The sequence below is a fragment of the Lissotriton vulgaris genome, unplaced genomic scaffold (genome assembly GCF_964263255.1).
Source record: "Lissotriton vulgaris unplaced genomic scaffold, aLisVul1.2 SCAFFOLD_1707, whole genome shotgun sequence".
NCBI classification, from domain to species: Eukaryota; Metazoa; Chordata; class Amphibia; order Caudata; family Salamandridae; genus Lissotriton; species Lissotriton vulgaris.
The window spans coordinates 61753-88851 of NW_028244408.1; the positions used below are offsets into that span (position 1 = coordinate 61753).

Here is a 27099-nt window from a genome sequence, read left to right on the forward strand (position 1 = left end):
GTGTGTGACTCTACATCTTGCACAGTTGCAATTTTTTTCTATGTGTATCTTTTACGTACCTCATGTAATTGCAAGTCCTTATGTATCGCTACTGGTTCTTATGTAAAGCGCTTTGACACCTTCGGGTATATAAAATCGCATTAAATAAATAAATATATATATATATATATATGTGCTTACCCAGAGTGCCTATGGCATTTGCTCTTCTTCTATTCTTTAACCCCTCCCATGCTCGTGACGGAACAGTTCCGTCACGAGCCTCGGGTGGGCTGTGCTGGTGACGGAGCAGTTCCGTCACGGCCCGCTCGCCGCGCCTGCACTGACGTTCTAAAGAGCGGGCGGGACCGTGATGGAACCGTTCCGTCACAAGCACAGCTCACCCGAGGGCCGTGACGGAGCGGTTCCGTCACGAGTACCGGAGCGCCGCGCGGCCCCGCCTCCCCCATAGCGCTGCGGCGGAATAGCCGCCGCAGCGAAGGGGCTAATATAAGTACTTTATTCTTTGGTAACCTGCATTATAAACAACATTTTAGCACCCTTTAACTCTGTGAGTTAATTTATTCTTTTTCACTCATTCGTTCATTCACTCTCTGCCTTACTTTCTTATCTGAATTCTTCTTACTTCTCCCTTAGGAACCTTCTGGAGCCTCCGCTGTCAACCAAGCAACGAAGAAATCAGGAACTGAAGTATTCAATGGGTAAGTATTAATTCTTCTCTTTATATTTCTTTTTTCCTATTTACTTTAAATTGGTATTTCTCTCTAGTTCTAAATTACCGGACTAACTAACCGACGCACTCGAATCTGTGCCTAAGCCTGGCATAAAACTGCACTATTTCTATCAGACTAGACTACAGAAAGAACATGACTAATCTCTGAAAATCAGTTGGTGAAGTGCCTCGGTTCTAAAATCAACCGACGCACTTCACAGCTAGTCTAGACCTCGCGCCTGTGCCCAGGAGCTCACGACTCGACCGGCAACTTGCACCACGGACCTCCCTGTTGGTAGTACAGGGGAGAATGCCCGTTTCCACGCTATAATCACCCGCGACCTTTAGCGAGTGGGTTATCCTTATAATGCCGGTTTAATGGCAGATACTGCGGAACAAAGAAGAGCTTTGATTCCTTTTTCCTGCACCCTGACACCTGTCCAGGGGGTGCAGAAGAGGTGAGGCCTGTACTGTGCTTAGGAGGTGAGACCTGTTCAGGGGGTGCAGAGGAGTTAAGGCCTGTCCTGGGCTGGAGGTGCAGTGGCGGTGCAGCCTATCCAGGAGGGGTGCAGAGGAGGTGAGGTCTGTCCAGGGGGTGCAGAGGAGGTGAGGCCTGCCCAAGGGGGTGCAGAGGAGGTGAGTCCTGTCTAAGGGGGTGCAGAGGAGGTGAGGTCTTGCAAGAGAGGAAGGACCGGGTGTTTAGTCTGACCTCACAAAGGGAGCGAGAGCTGACTCAGTATCCTGGTCCACTAGGCCCCCAGCTCAGCATCCTGGTCCACCAGCCCCCCGGCTCAGCATCCTGGTCATCAACATACTTCGGCTAATGTCCTGGTCCTCACCAGGCTCCGGGTCACATCCTGGTCCTCACCAGGCTCCGGGTCACATCCTGGTCCACCAGGCGCCGGCTCACGTCCTGGTCCTCACAAGGCTCTGGCTCGCATCCTGGTCTACCAGGCCCTGGCTCACATCCTGGTCCCAACCAGGCCAAGTCAGAGAGGGAGATCAACTGGTTTTTGGCCACAATGCCACCTCAAACAGGAAGCAGACATCTGCAAATCAGCTTTAGACTCCTTCCAATAGGAGCATTCCAGCCTGAAGAGCCAATCCAGATCCTTTCTGAACCGGAACAGAAGCAACCCAAGACTGGTTTCAGCCTATCTGGGCCTCGAGTGTAGGGTGCAACTTTATTCCAGAGGTGTAGCGAGCACGGGACCCATATCTGGGCCCTGACTGCTGGCTGCAGCTTGATTCCAGCGGTGCAGCAAGCACGGGACCACGTCTGAGCCCTGACTGTAGGGTGTGGCTTGATTCCAGCGGTGCAGCGAGCAAGGGACCCGCATCTGGGCCCTGACTCTAGGGTGCAGCTTGGTTTCAGCGCTGCAGCGAGCACGGTACCCGCATCTGGGCCCTGACTCTAGGGTGCAGCTTGGTTTCAGCGCTGCAGCGAGCACGGTACCCACATCTATGCACACCTGCCGTATTTAGGAATAAGGGAAATGATGGGTGGAATGTTTGAGTTCATCGCAGGCTCTGGTAATTACTCTGCGACACATCCTTGCCCAACCTTCTTGTTCTTGCTGTCCGTCGCACCTCAACGTGCAGCCATTCATAGCGTTTCACCCAACATTACTTCCAGACGTCTGCTCCAGTAGTCACAGCAGTTCTAACTCTAAGGATCGGCCTGTCTCTCTTCTCCTGATGTTCACCAAAGTAACTGAGGCCAGGGTGAACAAGCAGCTCACCAAATACCTTGAGTCCCACCCACTTCTGCACAAAGTCCATCCAGGGCTCCCACAGAGCTCTCTGCAGAGACCGTGCTGGCTAAAGCCACGTGGGATATTGGAGACTGTAGCAGGGATCCTGTTCTCCCACAGAGCTCTCTGCAGAGACCGTGCTGGCTGAAGCCACGTGGGATATTGGAGACATTATGTAAGGGGGTGGGGAGGTGGGGCTCTGATCTGATTAGATCTGGCTGCAGCCTTTGACACCATCCCCCACTCCACTTTACTACAGATATTGGGGATGGTTGGTCTTAGGGGAAAGTGCCTGCTTGGTTATTATCCTCTTTGTAAGATCTGACCCAAGGGTGGCATCAGCTAACTTCAGCTCCTGAGACGATCACCACAGGAGCCACCCTGGGACTTGTTTTGAGCCACAATCTTTTCAATCTTTACTTGGCCCGCCTGATCAAGTCATTCGACATCACCTCTACTCGAATATACACAAAGCATTAGATTAGAATTAAATACAGATAAAATGCCCAGTAATTTTAGGAGCTGCCGCCAGGAAGTTGATGATTGGATGAGCTCAAATCCCTGACGCTGAAGAGTGAAAAAAACGGAAATAGTGGTATTTGGGTCCGGAGCCTCACGGCACAAGGGTGGTGGCCAGTGTTGTTGGGATCTCTGTCCACCCATTCCATCTGGTCATTAACCTGGGAGTTTGGGTGGATTCGCATCTGTCCTTAAAAGGATACTTTAAAATCACCTGCTCTATAGGCTTCTGACTGCTGAAAGTTATCAGAAAAATACTTCCGTTCATCCCTGCTTCATCTAGGAAGGACCTGGTTCTGATTCTATCGAGAAGAAATTTCTGCATCTCTTTATACGTATCGCCTTCATAGATTGCTGCTGCTACAAAAACAGCAGCCGGGTTGGTTCTGAGGATAAAAAAATCAACGTTGATCTCCAACAAACTGGTCAAATTGCACCGGCTTCCTGTCCTGAAAAGATGTCAATTTAAAGCACTTTATGTCATAAACACTCTACAATCAGGGGTTCATTCTTATTTGTCCTTTCTTTTTCCCTGGCATCAGCTTGCCGAGTGGTGAGATCCCACCATGCTTTTCTGCGTAAAGTCTCTAAGTTTAGGAAAATCAGAATAGATGGCTGCTCTCTGCCTGTGGTGCTCCGTCCATCACCACCCCTTTTTGTACCATTTCTAACATGGCATCTCTGATACACTGTGCAACCTTGAGCGTGCGTGCGCCTGTTGGGTTAGATTTGTCCACTCACAGATTAAGATGGGTATTCAGATCTCCTCCCCAGAGGATCGCCGAATCAGGCCATACGCGCATCACATTAAACATTTGTAAAAAAAGCGTTGGGTTGTCCACTACAGGATCATACACATTCACCACAGTCACTAGTGCCATCCCCAGCTTGCCCTGCGCCATGGCCCAGAGGCCCTCAGTGTCTGTACAAGTGAGTATAGGCTGAAAAGGCACTCCCTTTTTAATTAGAATAAGAACAAGAATAAGAACGCCTCTAGAATAAGTAGAGTATGATGAGGCCAAACAAAAAGCCGCCCATTGGCCTCAGCTTGTTTGCTCAAGTGAGTCTCCTGCAAGAGAGCGATCTTCACAGTCTGTCTATCCAACTGTGCCAACACCTGCCTAATCTTCATGGGTGTGTTCAGTCCGTGAATATTCTAAGTTATGCATTTGTACCTTTCACCCATTATTTTTAAAGCGTTGAATTGTATGTAACGCACACTCACAGTGACATACATCCTAAATACAGTTGTGTAGTGTAGTTCCTATATTCCCAATAGGCTCTGCGCATTGGAATAATATAAACAGCAGTGTAGACGTAGGACTGAGTTCAATTAGGTCTCTACTGACTATATTAGACTTAATTAGTTTTGCCAGCTAGCTCAGAGGTCACTAGAAACTTTCTCGAATGAATAGGGAGGGGTTAACTTCCCTGGTACAGACAAGAAGGGATTCGCTTCTGACAACCGCATAAAAATTACAACTTTGCTCCCTCAGAATAAGAGTGTATCTCTAGAGTTGTGTGAAACAATAGATAGGTATTTTACTCAGTCAATCGTGAATACTTAGTTTCACCAGAGTGCAGAGAAATAGAGAGATGGGCGTTTTCAATAAAAGGTGTTATTTATTGAGCAGTCTTCTTTCTCATGCAAGAGAAGTGAGTTGCCACAATTGCAATACTTATCATTAAGTAAAGTGCGTACAGTAAAAGTAGTATTATGAAATAATACTGTAAAAGCATTGATATGGTTTCTTAGCCATATGATGCTTTAAAATAGATAAAATATATACATACATAAAAATATTGACTAACGTACTCAACTGGTGCTTCTAAATACACCCATCCCGGTGTACCTGACCTAAGCCTAATACGTGGGAAGGAGTAAGTAAGAAGCAGTTTAAGTTAAGTTGGTTTTTGCCAAGAATCTGAATCAAGAATTCTCTCAAGGGTTTAGTCAGCTCCGTACCTGGGTAATAGAATGTAGGAGGTCTTGTATCTCTCTCTCAGGACTCGATATCCCAGCAACCCGCAAGGGTGACTGGAAACACCGGAGCTGGATTTTTTGGCAGGAGAAAAGACAGCGTCTTTCTCAGTGCGTCAAATGGGAGGATCAGCTTCCTTCGGCTTAGCACCAGCTGGGCTTCCGGGCAAGTAGATAGCCGCTCTGCTCCAAACCACTATGTGTTTGCTTAAGGCAACGTTGGTATATTTATACCTGAAAGGTGCCGGGTTTAACAAGGTTGGACTAGAACTAACAGTTCTTTCTGGACTCCAGGAGTTCTTGTTCAAATCAAAACAAAAGCAGGGGGATTTTCCGGGCTGTTGGAGGCTTGGTTTGTTTAAAGAACGCGTTGTACTTTCTAGGAGTCTAGGGTAGTAGCCTTGCCGTATTTGGACTGCATGGACTATTACTAAATATGGATATGATTCTTATGCCTTTTTAAGGATATTGTTTGTTATAACCACATAAGGGCATAAATCGGGAATATCGAATTAGGGTCCTAGATAGAAACACAACACGCACTCCACGTACTAATGTCCATCATTACTAAAAACGAAGCAATAGTAAACATATAACGATGCATGTGTGTTTTCCAACCCACCCCAAAATACATATTTCGCATTTGAAATGGTATATGGTAAATGCACGAAAAATGAGTATTGTTACTGTACGCTTTTCAAGCAGTGTTATCATTCAGTTAAAATGCATATATATATCAGTTGAATGAATTGCGAGAATTACACATGAAATGACTCTGTATACAGAAAAGAAGGTCAAGACCATTCCCTCACATATTTATACAAAATGCTCTACATGTGCTAGAGGCTGAGGTAAAATATTGTCTCTAGTATCCTAAAAATAGAAGCTCTGTTCTCTAAGAATAGTTCTACTTTAAGCAGAGTACCATGTGCCAGAAAAAGGGTAATATTTTGGAAGTGAAAAAAAATAATTTCGCTTTCAGGGGAAAAAATAGTTCCAAATGTTTTCAGTAGCTTTGTTTATCAAAACTGAAGGCCGAATTCAGAGTTCAGGGAACGCTGTGTGCTCATTGTTTTTAAAAGTTATTCTCGTTGTTCATGGGAGAACATCCTATCAGACAGGCTCGCAAAAAATTGGTCTACAGCATCAGGTGAAAGTTTGACCAAGTTCGAAAATGCTGAAATTGTGCATATGTGAGAATGATTGCTATCATCAATGTTTGGATCAGCAATGCTCACAGAAGGTTGTACCTGTTTGGTGCTGCTTTCCTCTCGTACTTCACCGCCACCTACTCGTAGTGGTGAAGTCTCAACGAATGCCGTCATCAGAATAGGTAGCCGCTGGGGACAACACGTTGCATGAGTCGTTACCGGACCTAGCAAAGTATCGATATCCATTGGTACTGCTGATGGTAGTGTAAGACAGACGTCCAAAACGCATTCTTCTCCGCATAGCAGACATCGAAGCACAGGTAAGATGCAATCTTGCCAGATTGGTCTGAATGAAAGAAACCATGTTGCACTCAGATGTCTTAGCCGGGCTATTCCGAGGACTTTAGTGATTTGGTCTCTGTAGCTTATTGCTAGGATCGTTTCTTCCATCGTTGCTAGAGTCTTGTCTATGGCTTGGCTTGCCATATCAGAGCAGAAGGATCAAAAATAAAATTCCTGCTACGAGTCCCAAAATAAGAGGCAGGCCGCCAAATATCAAATGGACAAAATTCGGGAAAATGCCCAGAACTGTTTCAAAGGGTGCTAACAGTCCTGAAAAAATTGTCTTAAATACATGTGCGATGCCACTGGTATAAGATATGTTTAAGATTTGACTTAACATTTCTACGAAATGCACGGGGCAATTTGTTGATAATAGGGAATGTATCTCTGCCGCTGTCCTTTGAACTTGCAGATCATACGTTTCTTTGGATGATGTTAAAGGCACATTTGTCTGTAAAAGAATAGATTTCATTCTGCTTGAAGTATCAATTTGAATAGAAGAGATATTCAAAGAAGGCCATAACGCAGCCTCCATGTCTGGATTGCTGTGTGGATACAATACTTGCATACAGCAAATGACCCTGGAAGTAACGCTTACGAGATGGGGTTTTCCTGGCACCATTCCACAACACTGTGGTCACTTATTAGAACGTAGCTGCCGTTGGATAGCTGTCTGAAAAATGGCTCTATCTGTTTTGCAGGAGTGCCATGCAGGTGACATGAAAGGTTATTTGAAGACCCTTCGCAGGCTCCATGCAAGTTAATACCTTGACACAGAAGTGTACCGCTTAGTGATTTTCTTACAATTGTTACCACTAAGGAATACCTCCTTTTTCCCTTCACTATAACATTTGTGTGTATAAGGTAAATCCCAGGTTGATTTGATGTATCCTTTACCCAACCTTTCATACAGGCCTGCTGGTATATACTCTTGGCAATATTTAAACTGGAAAGTTGTTATCGGAATTGTAATTATTCTGTGTATTATCCATTCAATAACAGGTCTCTCTGACATTGTCAATGGTAATCTCTCAAGTTTTTCAATGCTCAGAATCGTATAGTCTGCTCCTTTTTGTGCCAAACTGATTTGTTTATCAGTAAGGTTAAAGATACCGAATAATGACGTTATATTGATTAGACGCCATGGTACGTAGCCTGAACGCAGGTTTTGCAACGTCCAGCCAAGCTGTACAATAGAACACATTTGGGACTGACCATGTTGTAACATTAGCAAGTCCTGCTGTATTATATCAATAGCAGATGATACAATGCTGTCTAGTGAACATATTCTGGAGGACAGAGTCGTTAACCCATTGTCCACTACAGAAAGTGATTTTTGCAAATGTATACGATCAATTTCTCGTATTTTGTCTGCTGTTTCAATTTGCATTACTTTCCAAGCTTCGTTGTATGCAGCGTATATACCGGCCGCTATGAAACGTTTTTGACGCTGTTTGCGAGGTCTCTGTATGAAATCTAGCAAGTCAGCACCGTCTTTAAGTAAAGTCAAGTGTTGCTTAATTTCAGCCAGTGTGGATTTCTGTAGCCATTCAAGGCATAGTTTCCCTACAGTGTATGTTGTAACTATCCCTGGATGTTGTCTCTGGGAGTATCTTGGGTCTGGCCTGGTCAGTTTGAACCCCTGTGTTTTGTTCAGGAATCTATCTTGACAGTTATTTGTGTCTGTGGGGCAGATCAACCATTTTTTCCAATCAGGATTTGTTCTGTTTTGGTGTAAAATATGGGATACGTCTATCTCTACATCTGTAGTGCTATTACTATCAGGTATGGGCTTCGGAATAGACGGTTTATTTAAGTCTTTTATCTTAGCTAGGCCAAGACAAGTAGTCTGTTGAATGGTGTCATTCAAAAATAATATTTGCTCTGGGATCATGCAGGCTCTAAATAATGCTTCTAAACCTTGTACCTGCCAGTCTTTTGAACCCCCGATGGTTTTTGTTTTAATGTTATTTTTCCAAAATTCAAAACCAAATGTAGACATTTTGACATAAAATTTTTCTGAGTAAACCAATTTAGTATTTGTCAACATTGTTTTCATTCCTGTCTTATTTAACATTTTAAAATAAAACGTTTCTAGATCACTGTTGTTAAACCCTGAGAAGTATGGAAATTTCTCATAAAATGTTTTCGAGCTGCCTTTTGGCAGAGTTGGACAATGTTCCCATTGGTTATAAGTTAAAACTTTTCTAGGCTGAGCAGTTTTATGCAAATAGTGATCACCAAAATGGTTATAACAATATAACTCTTCATAATTCGATGAACCCTGCAAATAATCATGTTCTGTGAATTTAGCTGACATTACTAAATCTGACATCATAGTATTAATATTTTCAAAGTCCCAATCATCAGAGAAAGTACTTGGTGTCACAAAGTCACTTAATGAAACCTTAAACTGGTGTGGATATTTCAAGAGCTCAATCGGGCCATAGATTTCATAATCCGTTCTGTCCCATGCTACCCCACCGGGTATTGGATTGGCTGTGATGTTCACTGATGACAGTTCTCTTTTCACTGATGACAGTTCTCTTTTCTCGATGTGAGAGGATGTGTGAGGCTTTAGGACCAAGTTGATGTTCTGACTTGCTGTGTCCATTGTACTATATTTTCCATCAATGAATTTTCCCAAACATAGAACCATGATGAGCCAAAGCAGGAGGAAAAGTACACCTAGCACAATCCAAAATTCAATCCATGGTGAAATCAGATATGTTTCTTTTAGTTGGTGAAAAAGTTCAATTACTTTGTCTTTGAAAGTTTTTGTTGCTGGCGTTTCTTCATGCTCGCTTGGATCTTCAGAAAAGTCATTGAAATTGATGAAGTAGCCAGATGCAGTTCTGTCAATTGTTGGAATTGCTTCCGGATTTTCATTTGCTTTTGCATTTTTCTTTGTTTCATTACCATAGTCTGAGGCTACATTGTTATAGACAGGTGTTTCTTGACGAACTGTTGCAATTTGGGTTTCAAGAGGCACAAGTTCCATGGCTTTGTTGCATAGTCCTTTTTTATTCACTGCAGGTTTATCAAATGTGATTAGTCTCTCAGTTTGAACCTCTTGGATTGTAGCAGATTTTGGTATTCTGCTACTTCTTGGGAGTCCACTGGGCCTACTACTTATTATTGGCCACATGATTGTGGTTTTACCAGGTCGATGGGTACAACTCGGTTCTCCTTTTTACCAGCAAGGGGCGGTAGTACTACTGATCTTGTTCCGCTGACAGCTAAGACAGGCACTGCTTTTCTGTAAGAAGGCCCACTATAGTGTTTATCACGGAAACATGGGCCAAGGATTCTTCTGACCCTGATCAAAAACAAACTCACGAGCAGGGAAAACCCAGATAGATCCCACAGATAGGCAGCTACATAACAACAGGTCTGAGGAAACTGACCCCAATAAAACACGTTTGACCAAAGGTGCGCGCTCCCCAAATATCAAAAAGTCAAATATCGCATGTAGCCAGGAGCACTCAGCTAATCAGAACACAGCATGCACACTACACAGTGATCACGTGCTCCCCATGCGGCCATCTGGCCCACATCGAGTCACCAAAGTCGAGAGCCACCTGTGGCCCCATTATTGGACTGGTTCCAGAATGCTTAATCGATTTATTGTACCTCAAGAAATGTATAATGCGGAGCCAAACCCTCTGTACATTGAGACAGTCTTCAAACACGCCTCAGTTGAGGCTCTCCCGGCTGCTGCATTTAATGAAACCAGCTTATTCCTGTTTTGCCAAACGTCTCTTGTCTTTTTATTTTTTCAAGGTAAATTCACATCGGAGCTACACTTTTGACCATCAAAGCTGTGTTGTTGGGGGCATGGCCAAGATGGCGACGGAGTAAGACGTGCCTGCGAACTCCTCCGGCCCCCCGAGCCCTTCATCGCCTTGAGTAGCTGTACTGGGGCGATCCTTGCTCCGGAATCGACTTTCTTGGGGTTACTGAGGTGCCCTGAATGCTTTTGAGCCTTTTCCCGACGAGCTACGACCAAGAACGGCGGACTTAGCCGAGGTGTCAAGGCGGTGACGCACGTGCGCTGGTGCGGCCTACATTGCATCGCCTGGAGTGCATCGGCTCATAGCCTGGGGGACCCTGGGTCACAGCGAGTTGCAGTGAGGAACGATCGCACTGCAGGACCCCCCGCTTGGGGCCGTCACGAACTTAATCTGCACCCCTGTGGTTCATCTTGGCTAACGTCGCCCGGGCGGAGGTGGCGAGGAGGCGCCGACTTGTCTGGCGGCTGCTGGACAGCCCGGAGGAACGAGAGGAGAAGAGGGGAGAAGAGGTGCTGATCCGTCCCTACCCCTTATAACCCGGGGGCGACCTAGCGGACATTGAGTGTGCACGGCGATTGCTATCTTCTGATTGCCCCGGCCGCCCGGTGACGGCGGAGCGAAGATCTCGGGGGTGCGAGGGAGCGCGGCCTGACATCCCGGGACGCTCCTAGTGATCGCGGAGTGCGCGGGGGCTAGCCGGGGCCCCTCATCATGACGACGAGAAACCGCATGAACAGGACTGGGAACGACGGCCCTGGGAAGGGTCCATCCGGATCACCTCCGGCTCTAGCAAGTCCCCTGCAAAGGACGACGGGGATGGCCCAGTCACAAAGGCCTTCCTGATTCAACTTTTTGCGTCCATCAAGGACGACATCACGGAGCTGAAGTCACAGCTGGCCTCCGATCTGCGCGAGGTCCGCGGAGATGTGGATGGCATCGGAGAACGGGTGGCGACCCTGGAGGAGCACGATCTAGGCCTCACTGGTGACGTCCACCAGTTACAGCAGGACATGCTCAGGCTTCGAGAGCAAAATTTAGACCTTCAGACCCACTGCGAAGATTTGGAAAACCGGTCCCACCGCAATAATATTCGAATCCGAGCTGTACCCTGGGAGGTGGAAGGTGAAAACTTGCGGGAATATGTGGAGGCCCTGTTCCTGCAGGTTCTGGCAGAGGCGGACCTCTCGGAGATCCGCATGGACAGAGTGCATCGAGTTGGGCTGCCACGTGGCGCGCGCTCGCCACCGCCGGACATTTTAGTCTGTGTCCACGACTTTCAATTGAAAGAGAGGATCCTACGAAAAGCCAGGGATACCAACACCCTACAATTTCGGGGACACAGCTCCCAGCTCTTTCAAGACTTGGCGGCCTCCACATTGCAGAAGCGGCGGGACTTCCGCCCGGTCACAGCTTTCGGCTCATCTTTAGGTGGCAGAACAGGCTGGTGCAAGTGAGATCTCTGGCGGCTGCCAGGGAACTTCTGGGCATGGAGGAGGAGGCCGCGTCGGCTGGCTCCCCAAGAAGACGACGCCGTTCCCGCTCCCCGGCTTGGCAGAGAGTGGGCCGGGATGGTATGGCGGAGGGCCCGACTCCCTCGGCGAGCCAAAGTGAGAGGGGAGATGTTCTGGCTTCGGTGGCCTTGGTGACTGATTCGGGCCGGATGGACAGCTCTTCGGCAGCCTAGGCTCCCCAAACAGCGGCCCGTGGGGCCGGGGGGGCTCTACCACCTCAGGTACATTGAGGGACTGTGCTCCATTGGAGGGTTACCCCAACCCTGAACTCGAGGGGGGCATTACCCGGGTCTTCTACCCCCGACCCTTATGGTCATGTCCAGCTGTATTTGTTCTCTTTCTGGTTCTGGAACTGTTCTCTCTGTATGTTGTTTTGGGGCTCCTTTGGACTGGGGGAGGGTTGCTTTGGAACGGGCTCAGTGGTGGTAGCAGTGATCCTGGTATGATTGCGGGTGTGGTCGGTTTGTTTATGGCACTACGGGGGGCACTATGTGGAGCGGGGTGGGGGAGGGTAACATCTAAATGATGCCTGTTACAATAGGTTCATGGAATGTTAAAGGCCTTAATTCCCCTCAAAAGCGTCAGAAGGTGTGGAAATACATTATAGATCATCATCTGGATGTGGTGGGACTGCAGGAAACTCATTTGGCCCGTAGGGACGAAACCAGGCTTAAGAATAGGCAATACCCACTGATTTATAAATCCTCTGCCACTACTAAGCACCGGGGTGTGGCACTCCTGCTCCGCCCTACACTTCAATTTCAACCCATGGGGGTGCGAAGCGACAAGGAGGGTAGATGGCTGATGGTGAAGGGGATGCTCCTTGGCAAGCTCTGCACGTGGGTGGATCTCTATGCGCCGAACACGGGCCAAAATGGGTTCCTTGAGGCTTTCATGAGGGAGGTGGGGGATTTTGGGGAGGGTGCATTGATAGTAATGGGGGATTTCAATTTGGTTTGGGAAAAAGGCCTTGATTGCTCGCACCAACAGAGGACAGAGGCAGGCCTCTTCTCCCCTGAGTTGCGTGATGCTATAGACAGTCTGGGTCTCATTGATAGCTGGCGCGCCCTCCACCCCCACGCTAGGGAGTACACGTTCTTTTCCCATGTTCACCACATGTATTCGCGTCTCGATCACATCTTTCTAAATCAGTCGTTACAGGGGGACTTGCGGGAAAGTAGGATATTTCCGCTCTCTGTATCAGATCACAGTCTTTTGGCAGTATGCCTGACTTGGGCCCCGGGGACGTCCCCCCACCGCAAATGGTATTTCCCTATCTCCCTTACACGTGATCAGGAGTCGTGCAAGAAACTCAGGACGGCCATTGGTGAATTCTTAGAGTTTAACAAAGAAGGGGACACCTCGGTTTTCACCCAATGGGACGCCTTTAAGGCGACGACACGGGGCCCGTGCATCGCGTTGAACTCCGCCCTGAACAAACTTAGGCGCGAGGAAAGGGAGGCGTTGGAGGCGGAGCTGGCGACACTTGAAACTGCGCATAAGCAGAATCCTTCTCGAAGGACGCTCCGTCCACTTGCAGCAGTGCGGGGTAAACTCAGGGCCCACTATAATAATCGGGCGGAGTATACCCTCCTGCGCTTACGGCGTCTTTCTTACACGCAAGGCAACAAAGTGGGGAAACATCTGGCTCGACAGCTTCGCGATAAGCATGAGAGGGAATATGTAGGCGGCATCCGGACGCCCTCGGGCGCCTTGGAGCATAAAGACGCGGCCAAGGCGGAGCTTTTCAGCAAATTCTATGCCGCCCTGTACTCTGCGGATAACCTGGAGCCGGAAGATCAGCGGGAATACCTGGGGGCTCATCCACTTCCGCAGGTTTCCAAGGAATGGAACGACCTTCTGGAAGCCCCCTTTACTAGGGAGGAGGTGTTGACCGCAATCAAGTCCCTTAAACCGCTTAAGGCGCCTGGCCCAGACAGCTTCACAGCATCCTTCTATCAGACCTTTGCCTCTGAACTGGGGGACTTTCTGGTGACACTTTTCAATGGCATGAGGGAGGCGGGCCAGACTACGGGCACTATGGCAAAAGCGATGATTTCGATTATCCCCAAAGCCGGGAAGGACCCCTCGAAGTGTGAGTCATACCGGCCCATAGCTCTACTGAATGTAGATGCTAAATTATACTCCTCTATCTTGGCTGCACGGCTCCAGGACCTTATGCCTGCCCTTATCCATCCCGACCAATCGGGATTCATAAAAGGTCGCCAGACCCACGACAACACCAGAAGGCTGATTCATCTGATCGAGAAGGCTAATCGCTTTAAGATCCCGACGGTCTTGGTGGGCCTTGACGCTGAAAAGGCGTTCGATCGGGTGGACTGGAACTTTCTCTTTGGTACATTGGAGGCCTTTGGTTTTCCCCCCAAATTCATAGATATGCTTCGGGCCAACTACCATAGTCCTCGATCGAGGGTCATGGTTAATGGCCATGTTTAACCCTTCTTTGCACACTCCAGGGGTACGCGGCAGGGCTGTCCCCTATCTCCCCTACTCTTTGCGCTCAGCATTGAACCTCTAGCCCTTCGGGTGCGGGAGGACCCGGACATTGTTGGTCTCCCCTTTTTGGGAGAGCAACATAAAATTTCCCTTTTTGCTGATGACGTTCTATTGTCACTAGCGGACCCGGGAAGCTCCCTTCCACGGGTGCAGGAGGTACTCTCTCAGTTTGAAGCAGTGGCGGGTTTCAGGGTTAACCCCGGCAAGTCATACATCCTTAACCTCACGCTACCATCTGCTGAGGTGGATTGCATCCGGCCGCTCACGCCCCTGTCGTGGGCCAGCTCCTCTATACAGTACCTTGGGGTCCGGCTGACCTCATCTGTTACCACCTTATATGCGGCCAACTTCCCACCTCTGCTGGCCCAGATACAGACCGAGCTTAATCGGTGGAAGCCCATGTTCATTTCTTGGCTGGGCCGCGTCCATGCTGTCAAAATGACGATGCTCCCCAAGCTCCTGTACCTGTTTCAAGCACGCCCTATTGCTTTGGAGGGGGGCTTTTTCAGGCGTGTTAAGACCATGATCCTACGCTATATTTGGCAAGGGGGCCGCGCTAGACTCTCCTTTCTCACGCTGCGACGGCCTTTGAAGAAGGGTGGGATCGGCCTCCCAGATATGCACCTCTATTATAAGGCGGCGCAACTCCGAGTGCTGGTCGAGTGGACCCAGATGGAATCGGAGAAGCACTGGTTGCATATGGACAGGAGTGTGGCGGGGAGATCGATATGGGACCTGGTCTGGAAGGCGAAGGGGGATCGCCCTCGTACCGCCTATATTAGCACCCCTATGAGTACCACCCTGAGGGTCTGGGACTCGGTTTCTGGCGATGAGAGGTGGACTTCCTTCCCATCCCCCTTCACCCTTATACATTTTAACCTAGCCTTTCCACCGGCTCTCACGGAGGGCCCATTTGATGGGTGGAGAGCGGGGGGGTGTTACGCGCTCACGCACCTGTTTCATGGTTATGAGCCACTTACCTTCCACAACTGCATGCGTGATTATGCTGTGTTACCATCCAAGCGTTACCGACATGCTCAAATGCTACACTGGGCATTGTCTCCGGAGGTGCGAGATGCAGCGACAAGGCCTCCCATAGACTTCGAATCCTTTATCACCCGCGCAACGTCCATGAGGGGGGTGATCTCATTCCTCTATGGCCTTCTACTTACCACGGCTATCTCGCCTCGCCCTAGATACATGAGTTTGTGGGAGGAGCACCTGGGACGAGATATCTCTGACGAGGAGTGGACTCACCTTTGGCGTGACTTACACAGATTTAACTATTCCATTGATCTCAGGGAGGCCCATATGAAAACGATGCTGGACTGGTATCTTTACCCAGCCCGGTTGAAAAAGATTTTCCCCTCTGCGTCGGATAGATGTTGGCAGGATGTGGTCTCTAGGGGGATTTTCGCCATATTTGGTGGGACTGCCCTGTCATTCGCCCCTACTGGGAGGAGATACTGTCCCAGATCAAGGAAGTGCTGCGCTACCCGATTCCTGACTCGATAGGCTTCGTTCTCTTAGGTCTCCGTGATCCGCTCCTGGAACATCAGACTAAAGCGGATAAACAAATCCTTTGGCTCTGCATGGGTGCGGCCAAGTTGACCTTGGCTGCGGCTTGGAAAAAGGAGGCCCCTGCACTTTCCCTTTGGTATGCTAGGTTGTGGAAGCTGCTGAGTATGGAGCGTATGGCGGATGTTTTCAGAGGAGATTTCAAAAACTTCGTCTTTAGGTGGGGCCCACTAGTCCGCTTCCTTTCTCGAGGCTTACCGTCGGCGGTCTGCCCGCCCACTTTACGTGCACTCCATTTGTTTCAAGTGTGAGAGAATGTTTGGATGTGTACCTGTTACTTGGCTGCCACCACTGGGGGGAGGGGGGTTGGAGGGTTGAAGGAGTTTGGGGGGAGGGAGTTTTGTTCTGTCTATCTCTAGGGTGGTGGGTCTTTATGTTTCACCTCGCTGCATTGCTCTTTCTATGGCCGAGAAACGAGGAGGCGCAAATTAGACTGGTCGAATGAGCCCCTGGCTTGGATGGCTTTTGACTGGTGCCACTGTGAACCGAAGCCTCTCTAAGGACTTCCCGTTGGGGACACCGTTGTTGGCTGGCGAACTTTGAGAATCATCCTTGCTAGGGTGGCCGCATTGTACAATCTTGAGCAATGTTACTGCTTCTTGGCCAAGCAGTGTGAGCTCCTGCGAGGGCTCTTGTCGCACTTATTGTGTTTCTATCTTTCTCTTAATGTAAATATGTAATGATGATACTTGTAAAGCGCACTGTTACCCCATCTCGGGGTGTCCTGGCGCTGAAGACCGCTGGGGAACCCGTCCTGGCTTTCCCTGTGAGATGGTCCCTTCTGGGTATCTCCAAGGTGAAACCAGGCATCCCCGGCGTCTGTGGGGGGCCGTTGTAGAGATGAGGCAAGCTTAATGCCCAGAGTTGCCGAGTGTGATCCCTGGTTAGAGTAGGCACCGAGGCGAGAATTATCAAGTCTGTTGACCCAGGTCGACGACCCTGCCGCGTCGGGAATTGAACCCTGGTCCCAGGCCGTTCTCTGCTTCCGGGTCTGCCGCCTCTAACCAGTGAGCCACATCACTCCACTTTCCTTTCCTTTTCCTTCTTGTACTTTCAATAAAAATATCTTCAACAAAAGCTGTGTTGTTGTGACATTGATTCAGCACTGCACATCAGGGAGCTGCAAACAATGTGCGTTCAATCTTCACAGGTTTTTACCTCGGCAAACTGATTCTCAGGACCAAAGCAGCTTTTCCACCAGTGGTGGTTCCCTCTTTTCATCTGGGTCAGGCCATTGCACTTTATACTTTTTTCCTCCACTGCATCCCACCAAAAGGAGGAGAGTTTATATTGACTGGTCCCTTGTAGGTCTGTCACTTTTTATATCAACTGGACATGGAAGTATCAGAAGATTGGTCATTCTTTGATATGTGGGCAAGGAAAATGGCAAGGAGGTAAATGTAAATGTAAATGTACAGGAATTTATATAGCGCAAATCACCAAGCGGTTTCTAAGCGCTTGCTTAGGGAACCCGTCCTGGTATTCCCCTGTGAGATAACCCCGGCAGAGTATCGGCAAGGTGAAAGCCAGGCATCCCACCACGAGGGGCCATTGTGGAGATTAAGCAAGCTATTGCCCAGAGTCGCAGAGTGTGAACCCGTGAATCGAGTAGGCACCGGAGCGAGAATTGTCGAGTCCATGGACATTTTTTTTTTTGGACTCAAGACCCCGCCGAGCCGGGAATTGAACCCTTGTCCCGGGCTGACCTCTGCTTTCAGGTCAGGTTTTCCTCCCATTCCTTTTTTCTCTTTTCCACTTCTATCCACCATCTGACTATGTTCTCATTCCTGTAGGCACTTCTCATGATATGTTGTATATATGTTCTGAATTTAGATTCTCCTAAGTGTCAGAAAGTCTCAGATGTTATGCATTACTTTCTTGACTCAGGAGCACTTGCTTTATCTATACACTAGTTACCTTTAAAATTAATTACAAAAAGACTACAGTTCCCGGAACCCATTGGAGAGCATTGTAGGAGAGTAGGGTCTGCAATCCTATGATCACCCAGATTTTTGCTTTTGTTTCACTGGTTTACGACTTTCTCTGGCTGTGGGCCTGCCAATCAGACCCACAGCCTGGCTGTTCTCTCTCTAAATTACAACATGTACCCTGGGTGCATTTACCAATTGGTACTGGGCCACCTTATCAGACCCTGTAACTCAGGGCATAGGTGTACCCAGGGCCTACCAGGGGCTGCAGCATGTATTATGCCAGCCCTGGCTGGCCTCCTAAATTTGACACAACTGGCTGCATGACAGCTGGGGCAACGTCGTGTAATCACCCTTTGCTGTAGATATAGTATACCTATATCTAACCCTAAAATGGACACACAGATTCCTATCAGTCACTCCTATGGCAGGCCTTAACAATCCTGAAGGCAGAGTGCTTGGAATCGTGTGAGATGGTGCCCTGGCATGAGCTGGGCCTGTCTACAGCTTGCGGAACCAAGTCCTAATAGCTGTTCCATGATAACGCATACCATATACTCTTAAGTGCATTATAATCCTCGCGGTTAAATGCTATCTTTGGTATTGCTTTATCAAAACATGTCGAGTAAGGGGTCATACGAATTGGAATACTAACCCCTCGCCAATTCTGGCGACGGGGTTAGCATTCCACCCTTCTAGAGGGACACGACATGTATGTAACTGTGAACCCCGGTTAAAGTTAAACGAAGCCTCAGCTCCACAAAATGGATGCTGCCACCACAGACACGAGTCTGACCCCCTGCAGCTGGAAGTCCTTCCAGCGAGGGGAGCCTGGACAAAGGGTTTCCTGTCCGGGGCGGTGCTAGCACCATCCCAGACAGGGTTTTGTCTATCCTGGGTAGGCAGGGCTTTACAGGAAGGTGACTGCTGAGTGGCACCCCGGTGCTCACTACGCATAGGCCGGTCAGAACCAGTTCCAGGGCACACCAGCCCCTGGCCTGGGGGAAGTCCGGCATGGGAGAGGGGTGTAACCACCCCCCTCCTAGTCCCACCCATAGGCAGGACCTAGTCACCGGGTCAGCACCTTTTCTTAGTATAAAGATAGGAGCGGGCCCCCTGTTCAAATTAGATCATCTTTGGAATCAAGACACGACTTTCTGCGAAAGGACATCAAGATTTCTTCTTCAAGATTCTCCCTTGTGGCTAAGGAGTAGTCACCCTGCATCCGCAGGCACCATCTTAAGAACACTGCGGTCTGCTGCAAGTCCTTCCTCAGGAATCTGATGACACAGCTCGACGAGACCCGGCTTCCCTGGTACCTCTGACCTCTACTCACCTCTACAGCCAAGCTGAGACCCGTGAGTGCGACGAGACCTCGAGGGACCGACGATCGCCAAGACTGCACGACTTCTTTACAGCAAGCCCGCCGAGTGTTCCACTGGTGAGTGCTTTGGGGTCCGAGAAGCCCCGACCCTGAGCAGCTCCAGCACCAAAGATCAGCCTCCCAGCATCTCCACGATCTGCGTGGGGCCCTTCTGCTTTTTGCTGCTCACCGCGTTGTTTGGCTACTAGCCGGCTGGCTTGTGGCCTTCTTAACGACGCCCGACGACATCACTGCTGCTGGTCTGGTTGCTCCAGACTGGCCCTTGCTTCCTCCCAGAAGAGAAGCACCCCGGACCCTCCTGGTCCACTCCAGACGCCATTTTAGGTCCACCGCGTGGGCTTGAATTTGCCAAGGCTTTGTTGGCCAATCCTGGGTCCAGCAACGCCGACAGCTTCATCCGTCGTGGGACAGCTCGCTCCTCCATCCTGGTCGCCGACAACGCCTCCTGGTCCGTGAGATCTGCAGAGCACAGCGTCACCCACTCACCTAGTCGAGGTGACTACCATCCGGTGCCCTCCTGGTGCCACCTGACTACTGGCTAGTAGTCACGAACTTGGTCCCCTCTGCTTTCAGGTGTCATCTCTCTTCAAGATCCAGGCTTGGATCACTTCGAACTCTCTTCACTGGTCGCCTGCCAGCATCTTTCTTCCAGGCTCCTGGTCCGTCTACGAGGATTCCCGACGTCTTTTGAGACATATGCAGCTGCAGCCCCTGGGCTAGGTAACTTCGGCATTTCGGTGCCCCAGCATAGCCTCACTATCCAAGGGTCAGAATCCACTTTCGTTTTCCTCCTACCAGGTCGGGTTCGCCCGAGAACACTAACTATGCCTTTACTAGCTACCATAGACTTTGTCCCGCATCACGCGTGAGAGTGTACACTCTGCACCCGAGTCCCCTGGGTCTCCTAGAAGTAATCTGAAGATTCTATAGTCAAGTCCTAGCGATTCCAAAGCCTATTAGTACTGTACTTACCTGCTAGTAATTTCGCATTCCACTTTCAGAGTATATGGTTTTCCGTGCCCCTCAGGCATTTGTATATACTGTGCTAACTTGTTATGTTATGTTATGTTATTTATTCTTTTCTATAGCGCTCGGCTACTCAAAAAGAGTGTCCCGGCGCTTTATTGGAGAAAGAGAAAAAACTGCGACATACTAACATAACACCAGATAAAAGAATAAAAGAAGTGTCAGCCAGAAACTCACAAGAGACAGGCTACTGAGTGAACAGCCAAGTTTTAAAGCCTTTCCTAAAAGCCAGCAAGCTAGTGGCTCCCCGCAGAGCAAGCGGCAAAGAGTTCCACAGCTGTGGTGCCAGCAATCCAAAAGAGCGGCCTCCGAGGCGCGCTTTCTTTACCCGTGGGACAACTGCCAGGTACAGGGATTCCGACCTCAGAGACCTGGTCGGTTGATAAAAGACCAGTCTCTTTTGGACTTAAGTATTTTCGTAAGAGTTTTGTGTTGTGCTTAGTACCCTGTCCTCATAAAGAGTACAGGGCTGTTGTGATCTTAATAAATACACTGTTTATTTTCATAACACTTGTGTGGTGTCCTTTCACTTGGTGTTCAAGGGGTATATGTGTGGTATAACAGCTGGCTTAACACGCCCTCTCGAGTCTTTAGCCTTAGACTGCTCGTATCCATGCTACTAGGATAGCTGGTCTATAAGGTTGACTCACAACCAATCATCAATAAGGGTTGCTGGACTGATACATAGTGTTCACTAGAATAGTGAGCACTGCATATCAGGCCACCTTCTCACATTGGTGAGCAGCGGTTGGGATTTGAGCTTGCTGTTGTTTTACCACACGTATCCTAAGAATATCTTGTGAAAGATCACATAAGTACTCCAGGTACATATAACTTAGCTTAGAATACTCTGAGTTCTACTGAACCAGCTGTTGTAGCTCCTCAAGGCTTAGCACACCTTGGCTACAACTCTTAGCAAGGGATCAGTAGGCAAACACATAGTGTAGGTAGGTGCATCACTTACACCACACTAGAAGCATGTCTAACCTCGGAGAGTCTGCTGAGACCCCTCTGATGGTTGAGGACCCTCCACAGGCCTCTTCTAGATATGCAGCCCTTAGCTTCCAGGAGATGAGACAAGTGTGTACCTCCAGGAAGCTAAAACAGGGGTCTAACCCCACAATCCCATTTCTGATTGGTCTCTTAGAGACTTACGATGCCAGAAAAGCTGAGAAACTTCTTAGCTCTTCTCATCCAGAAGGGGACATGCCAGCCCTAGAAGGAACCAGGGGTGACCCAGATCTCATCCATCTCTCTGGTGAGGAGGATGATGATCAGGAGACATCTGGGGATGAGGCAGACAAAGGTCCAGAAATAGTTAGTCAGCTAACTAGGGACAACTTAAGCAGGCATGAGAATGGTACTAGGAGATCCCTGGGGCCCCTCTCAGGCCAGCTTAACATTGGGAATGGACGAGTTAGGTCTCTATCAAGAGGCTCTAACAGATCCATTCAAACCAATGGCTCTCAGGCCTCTGCTCTGAGGAGGATGACCTCCCCTCAGAGGAGAATCTATGAAGCCAAGGAAAGGGAAGTCAATCTGAGGATTGCAAGGGAAGAACTTGCCCTGGCCAAAGAAAGACTTGCCTTTGCTAGAGAGCAAGAATTGAGTGGGTCAAAACCCACTGGTGGCAGCATTGTACCTAGCAATAGGGAAAGGAGTTTTGATACAAAGCACCTGAATAAGATAGTGCCCCCCTTTAAACAAGGGGATGACATCCACAAATGGATTACTGCTTTGGAGAGGGCCTGCACTGTGCAGGGTGTTCCCCAGAGTCAGTGGGCAGCTATCTTGTGGCTCTCCTTTGAAGGTAAAGGTAGAGATAAGCTCCTCACTACTAGAGTAGAGGATGCTAACAATTACCAAGTCCTGAAGAACACACTGGTTGATGGGTTTGGCCTAACCACTGAGCAGTACAGGGTGCTGTTCAGGGATATCCAGAAAACTCAGTCTCAGGATTGGTCTGATTTTGTAGATTGTGCCACTAAGGCTTTGGAGGGCTGGTTGCTGGGCATTAAGATTACTGATTACACAGGATTGTATCATTTGATCATGAGAGAACACATTTTAAACAATTGTCAGAACCAGTTGTTGCATCAGCATCTTGTTGACTCAGATCTGACCTCTCCCCAAGAATTGGGAAAGAAGGCAGACAGATGGGTCAGAACAAGAGTTAAACAGAACCAGGGCCAGAATCAAGGTGGTCAGAAGAAAGCAGACCAGAAGGGTAAAGATTCTAAGGGGGAACAAAATGACCAGAAGTCTTCGACAGGCCCCCAACAACCCAAAGAGGGTGGGGGTCAGGCTCCCCAGAAAAAGAAGAATCAAGAAGGCCAATCTAAAAGGTGGTGCCAATACTGCAAAAGTAAAACTCACTGGTTTAGTGAGTGCACCAAGAAAGGAGGAGGGCGACTCCTGCCACTGCAGCCCCTAAGGCACCTGTGCCCCCTAGTACAGTCAGCAGTGGTAGTGCACCTCCCAAGGGTTTAGTTGGGTTAACCTTGGGTTCTGAGGGGTATGACAACTTAGTTGGCACACTCACTCAGGCTGTCCTTGTCTGTACAGGGGATGTGGATATATCCCCTGATATAAGTCCCAATACTTTGGGCAAATACAGGCAGACACCTTTGATAAATGGAAAAATGGCTCAGGCCTATAGGGACACTTGTGCCAGAGTCACAATGGTGACACCTAACTTTGTGGACCCTGGACAGATCATGCCAGGTACAGATTTCCTGGTGACCAATGCAAGCAATGTCACTACCAGTCATAGTATGGCAATTGTTGCTTTCTCCTGGGGAGGGGTAAATGGCCAAAAGAAGGTTGTTGTTAGCTCAGACCTCCCAGTAGATTGTTTGTTGGGCAATGATTTGGAGTCATCTCAGTGGTCAGAAGTGGAGCAGAGGACTCACATGGAAATGTTAGGCTTGCCAGCACATGTGTTTGCTGTGACTAGGTCACAGGCCAGAAGATGCCCCACTGAACAGGTGCTGGATCCTGGAACAATGGACCAGCCACCTACCAAGAAGAAGAGCAGTAGGGTTAAGGCATCGCCTTCCCCCTTGCCCCAGGTTGAGGATCAAGTCTCAGAGGAGGTTTACCTACAGGAATTGAGGGAAACTGAGCCTAAAGAATTTGAACTTGATCAAGTTGAATTTCTGGGCTCAGGGGGACCCTCAAGAGAAGACCTGGGGAAGGAACAGTTAGACTGCCCTTCCCTTGAACCCCTCAGACCGCAGGCTGCTGCTGAGGCTGCTGGGAACGCCACAGGTACCCACAAGGTATACTGGGAAGATGGACTCCTGTACACTGAGGCAAGAGACCCCAAGCCTGGCATGGCCAGGAGGCTGGTTATCCCCTTGTCTCAGAGAGGTTTCCTCCTTACCTTGGCCCATGAGATTCCCTTAGCAGGTCACTTAGGCTAGACAAAGACTTGGGACAGGCTTGTCTCACACTTTCACTGGCCTCACATGAATGAGGATACCAAGGAGTTTTGTCGCTCCTGTGTCACTTGCCAAGCCAGTGGTAAGTCAGGTGGCACAACAAAGGCCCCCCTTATACCAATGCCTGTGGTGGGGGTGCCCTTTGAAAGAGTGGGGATTGACATTGTTGGTCCAATGGAACCCCAGACAGCATCAGGGCACAAGTTTATACTGGTGGTAGTGGATCATGCCACCAGGTATCCTGAAGCTATTCCACTTAGGACCACTACAGCACCTGTAGTGGCAAGAGCCCTAGTTGGAGTGTTCTCCAGAGTGGGCTTCCCTAAGGAGGTTGTCTCTGACAGAGGTGCAAACTTCATGTCAAGCTACTTAACTGCTATGTGGAAGGAATGTGGTGTCAACTACAAGTTCACCACACCCTATCACCCACAATACAATGGGCTTGTTGAAAGGTTCAACAGGACCCTAAAAGGGATGATTCATGGACTACCTGAAAAGCTCAGGCGTAGATGGGATGTCCTGATTCCCTGCCTTCTGTTTGCTTACAGAGAGGTCCCACAGAAGGGGGTTGGCTACAGCCCTTTTGAACTTTTGTATGGGCATCCTGTAAGAGGACCCCTGTGCTTGGTGAAGGAAGGATGGGAGAGACCTCTCAAAAAGCCTGCAACCAGCATAGTGGACTATGTACTTGGTCTCCGCTCCAGGATGGCTGAGTATATGGAGAAGGCATCTGAAAACCTTAAGGCCAGTCAAGAACTTCAAAAAGCTTGGCATGACCAAAGGGCTGTCCTGACTGTCTATCAGCCTGGACAGAAGGTGTGGGTGTTGGAGCCAGTGGCCCCAGCAGCACTCAAAGACAAATGGTCTGGGCCCTACACCATTCTTGAGCAAAAGGGAGAGGTCACCTACCTGGTGGACCTTGGAACTCCCAGGAGCCCCCACAGGGTGCTCCATGTCAACAGGCTCAAAGCATATGTCGACAGGAAGGACATGAGCTTGCTCATGGCCATAGATGAGGGACAGGAGGAAGAGAGTGACCCTCTCCCAGACCTGCTCACTCAGAATCCTGATGATGGGTCAGTAGATGGTGTTGTCTTTTGTGGCAGCCTCTCTGAGCATCAACAGAAAGACTGTAAACAGGTTCTTCAGTCTTTCAGACATATGTTCTCTCTGACACCCAGTCAGACCAATTGGTGCACCCATGAGGTTGACACTGGTGACAGCCTGCCAGTCAAGAGTAAAATCTACAGGCAGCCTGATCATGTTAGAGACTGCATCAAAACTGAAGTGCAGAAAATGTTGGAGTTGGGAGTCATTGAACCCTCAGATAGCCCTTGGGCTAGTCCAGTAGTTCTAGTGCCAAAACCTCACACCCAGGGTGGTAAGAAAGAGATGAGGTTCTGCGTAGACTACAGGGGTCTCAATGCAGTCACTAAGACTGATGCCCACCCAATACCAAGGGCAGATGAGCTTATAGATAGATTGGCTTCTGCCAACTACTTAAGCACATTTGACCTGACAGCTGGGTATTGGCAAATCAGGTTAGCTGAGGATGCCAAGCCCAAGACAGCATTTTCAACCCCTGGTGGGCATTATCAATTTGTGGTAATGCCCTTTGGTCTGAAAAATGCACCTGCCACCTTCCAAAGGTTGGTGAATCATGTTCTCACTGGGCTGGATGACTTCTGTGCAGCATATCTTGATGATATTGCTGTCTTTAGCTCCACCTGGGAGGATCACCTGGTCCACCTGAGGAAAGTGTTAGAGGCTCTGCAAGCAGCAGGCCTCACTATCACGGCCACCAAGTGCCAGATAGGGCAGACACAGGTTGTATACCTGGGCCACCTTGTAGGTGGAGGCCAGGTTCAGCCACTGGAGAGCAAAATACAGTCAATCAGGGACTGGGCTCCTCCAACCACCCAGACTCAGGTTCGAGCTTTCATGGGCCTGACTGGTTACTACAGAAAGTTTGTCAGGAACTATGGATCAATTGTGACTCCATTAAATGAACGGACAAGTAAGAAAATGCCAAAAAAGGTTCAGTGGACAGCAGGCTGTCAAAAGGCATTCGATGACCTAAAGCAGGCCATGTGCACAGCACCTATCCTCAAGAGTCCAGACTACTCCAAACCATTCATTGTCCAAAAAGATGCTTCTGAGTTGGGTGTGGGAGCTGTTCTATCTCAACTGAATTTTGATGGTCAAGACCAGCCCATTGCTTTTATAAGCAGAAGGCTGACCCCCAGAGAGAAGAATTGGTCAGCTATTGAGAGGGAGGCCTTTGCTGTGGTTTGGGCCCTGAAGAAGCTGAGGCCATACTTGTTTGGCACTCACTTCAAGATTCAGACCGACCATAAGCCCCTCTTGTGGCTAAATCAGATGAAGGGTGAAAACCCCAAACTGCTTAGGTGGTCCATTTCCCTACAGGGGATGGACTTTACAGTGGAACATAGACCTAGTACTGATCATGGCAATGCCGATGGGCTCTCCAGATATTTCCACTTATAACAAGAAGACTCACCTGGTCAAGGTTAGCTTATTGTCCCAAAGTTTGGGGGGGCGGTCATGTAGGAGAGTAGGGTCTTCAATCCTATGATCACCCAGATTTTTTGCTTTTGTTTCACTGGTTTACGACTTTCTCTGGCTGTGGGCCTGTCAATCAGACCCACAGCCTGGCTGTTCTCTCTCTAAATTACAACATGTACCCTAGGTGCATTTACCAATTGGTACTGGGCCACCTTATCAGACCCTGTAACTCAGGGCATAGGTCTACCCAGGGCCTACCAGGGGCTGAAGCATGTATTATGCCACCCCTTGCTGGCCTCCTAAATTTGACACAACTGGCTGCATGACAGCTGGGGCAAAGTCGTGTAATCACCCTTTTCTGTAGATATAGTATACCTATATCTAACCCTAAAAATGGACACACAGATTCCTATCAGTCACTCCTATGGCAGGCCTTGACAATCCTGAAGGCAGAGTGCTTGGAATCGTGTGAGATGGTGCCCTGGCATGAGCTGGGCCTGTCTGCAGCTTGCGGAACCAAGTCCTAATAGCTGTTCCATGATAACGCATACCATATACTCTTAAGTGCATTATAATCCTCGCGGTTAAATGCTATCTTTGGTATTGCTTCATCAAAACATGTCGAGTAAGGTGTCATACGAATTGGAATACTAACCCCTCGCCAATTCTGGCGACGGGGTTAGCATTCCACCCTTCTAGAGGGACACGACATGTATGTAACTGTGAACCCCGGTTAAAGTTAAACGAAGCCTCAGCTCCACAAAATGGATTCTGCCACCACAGACACGAGTCTGACCCCCTGCAGCTGGAAGTCCTTGCAGCGAGGGGAGCCTGGACAAAGGGTTTCCTGTCTGGGGCGGTGCTAGCACCACCCCAGACAGGGTTTTGTGTATCCTGGGTAGGCAGGGCTTTACAGGAAGGTGACTGCTGAGTGGC

General features: G+C 48.9%; 1 protein-coding gene across 1 annotated transcript in view; it reads left to right on the forward strand.

The window, feature by feature from the left end:
• The window catches only part of LOC147667567 (uncharacterized), a 222049-nt gene that overhangs the window by 11703 nt on the left and 183247 nt on the right, over positions 1-27099 (forward strand). The window contains 1 exon segment of the mRNA XM_086948814.1: positions 634-698. The gene's annotated coding sequence lies outside the window, so the exon portion shown is untranslated.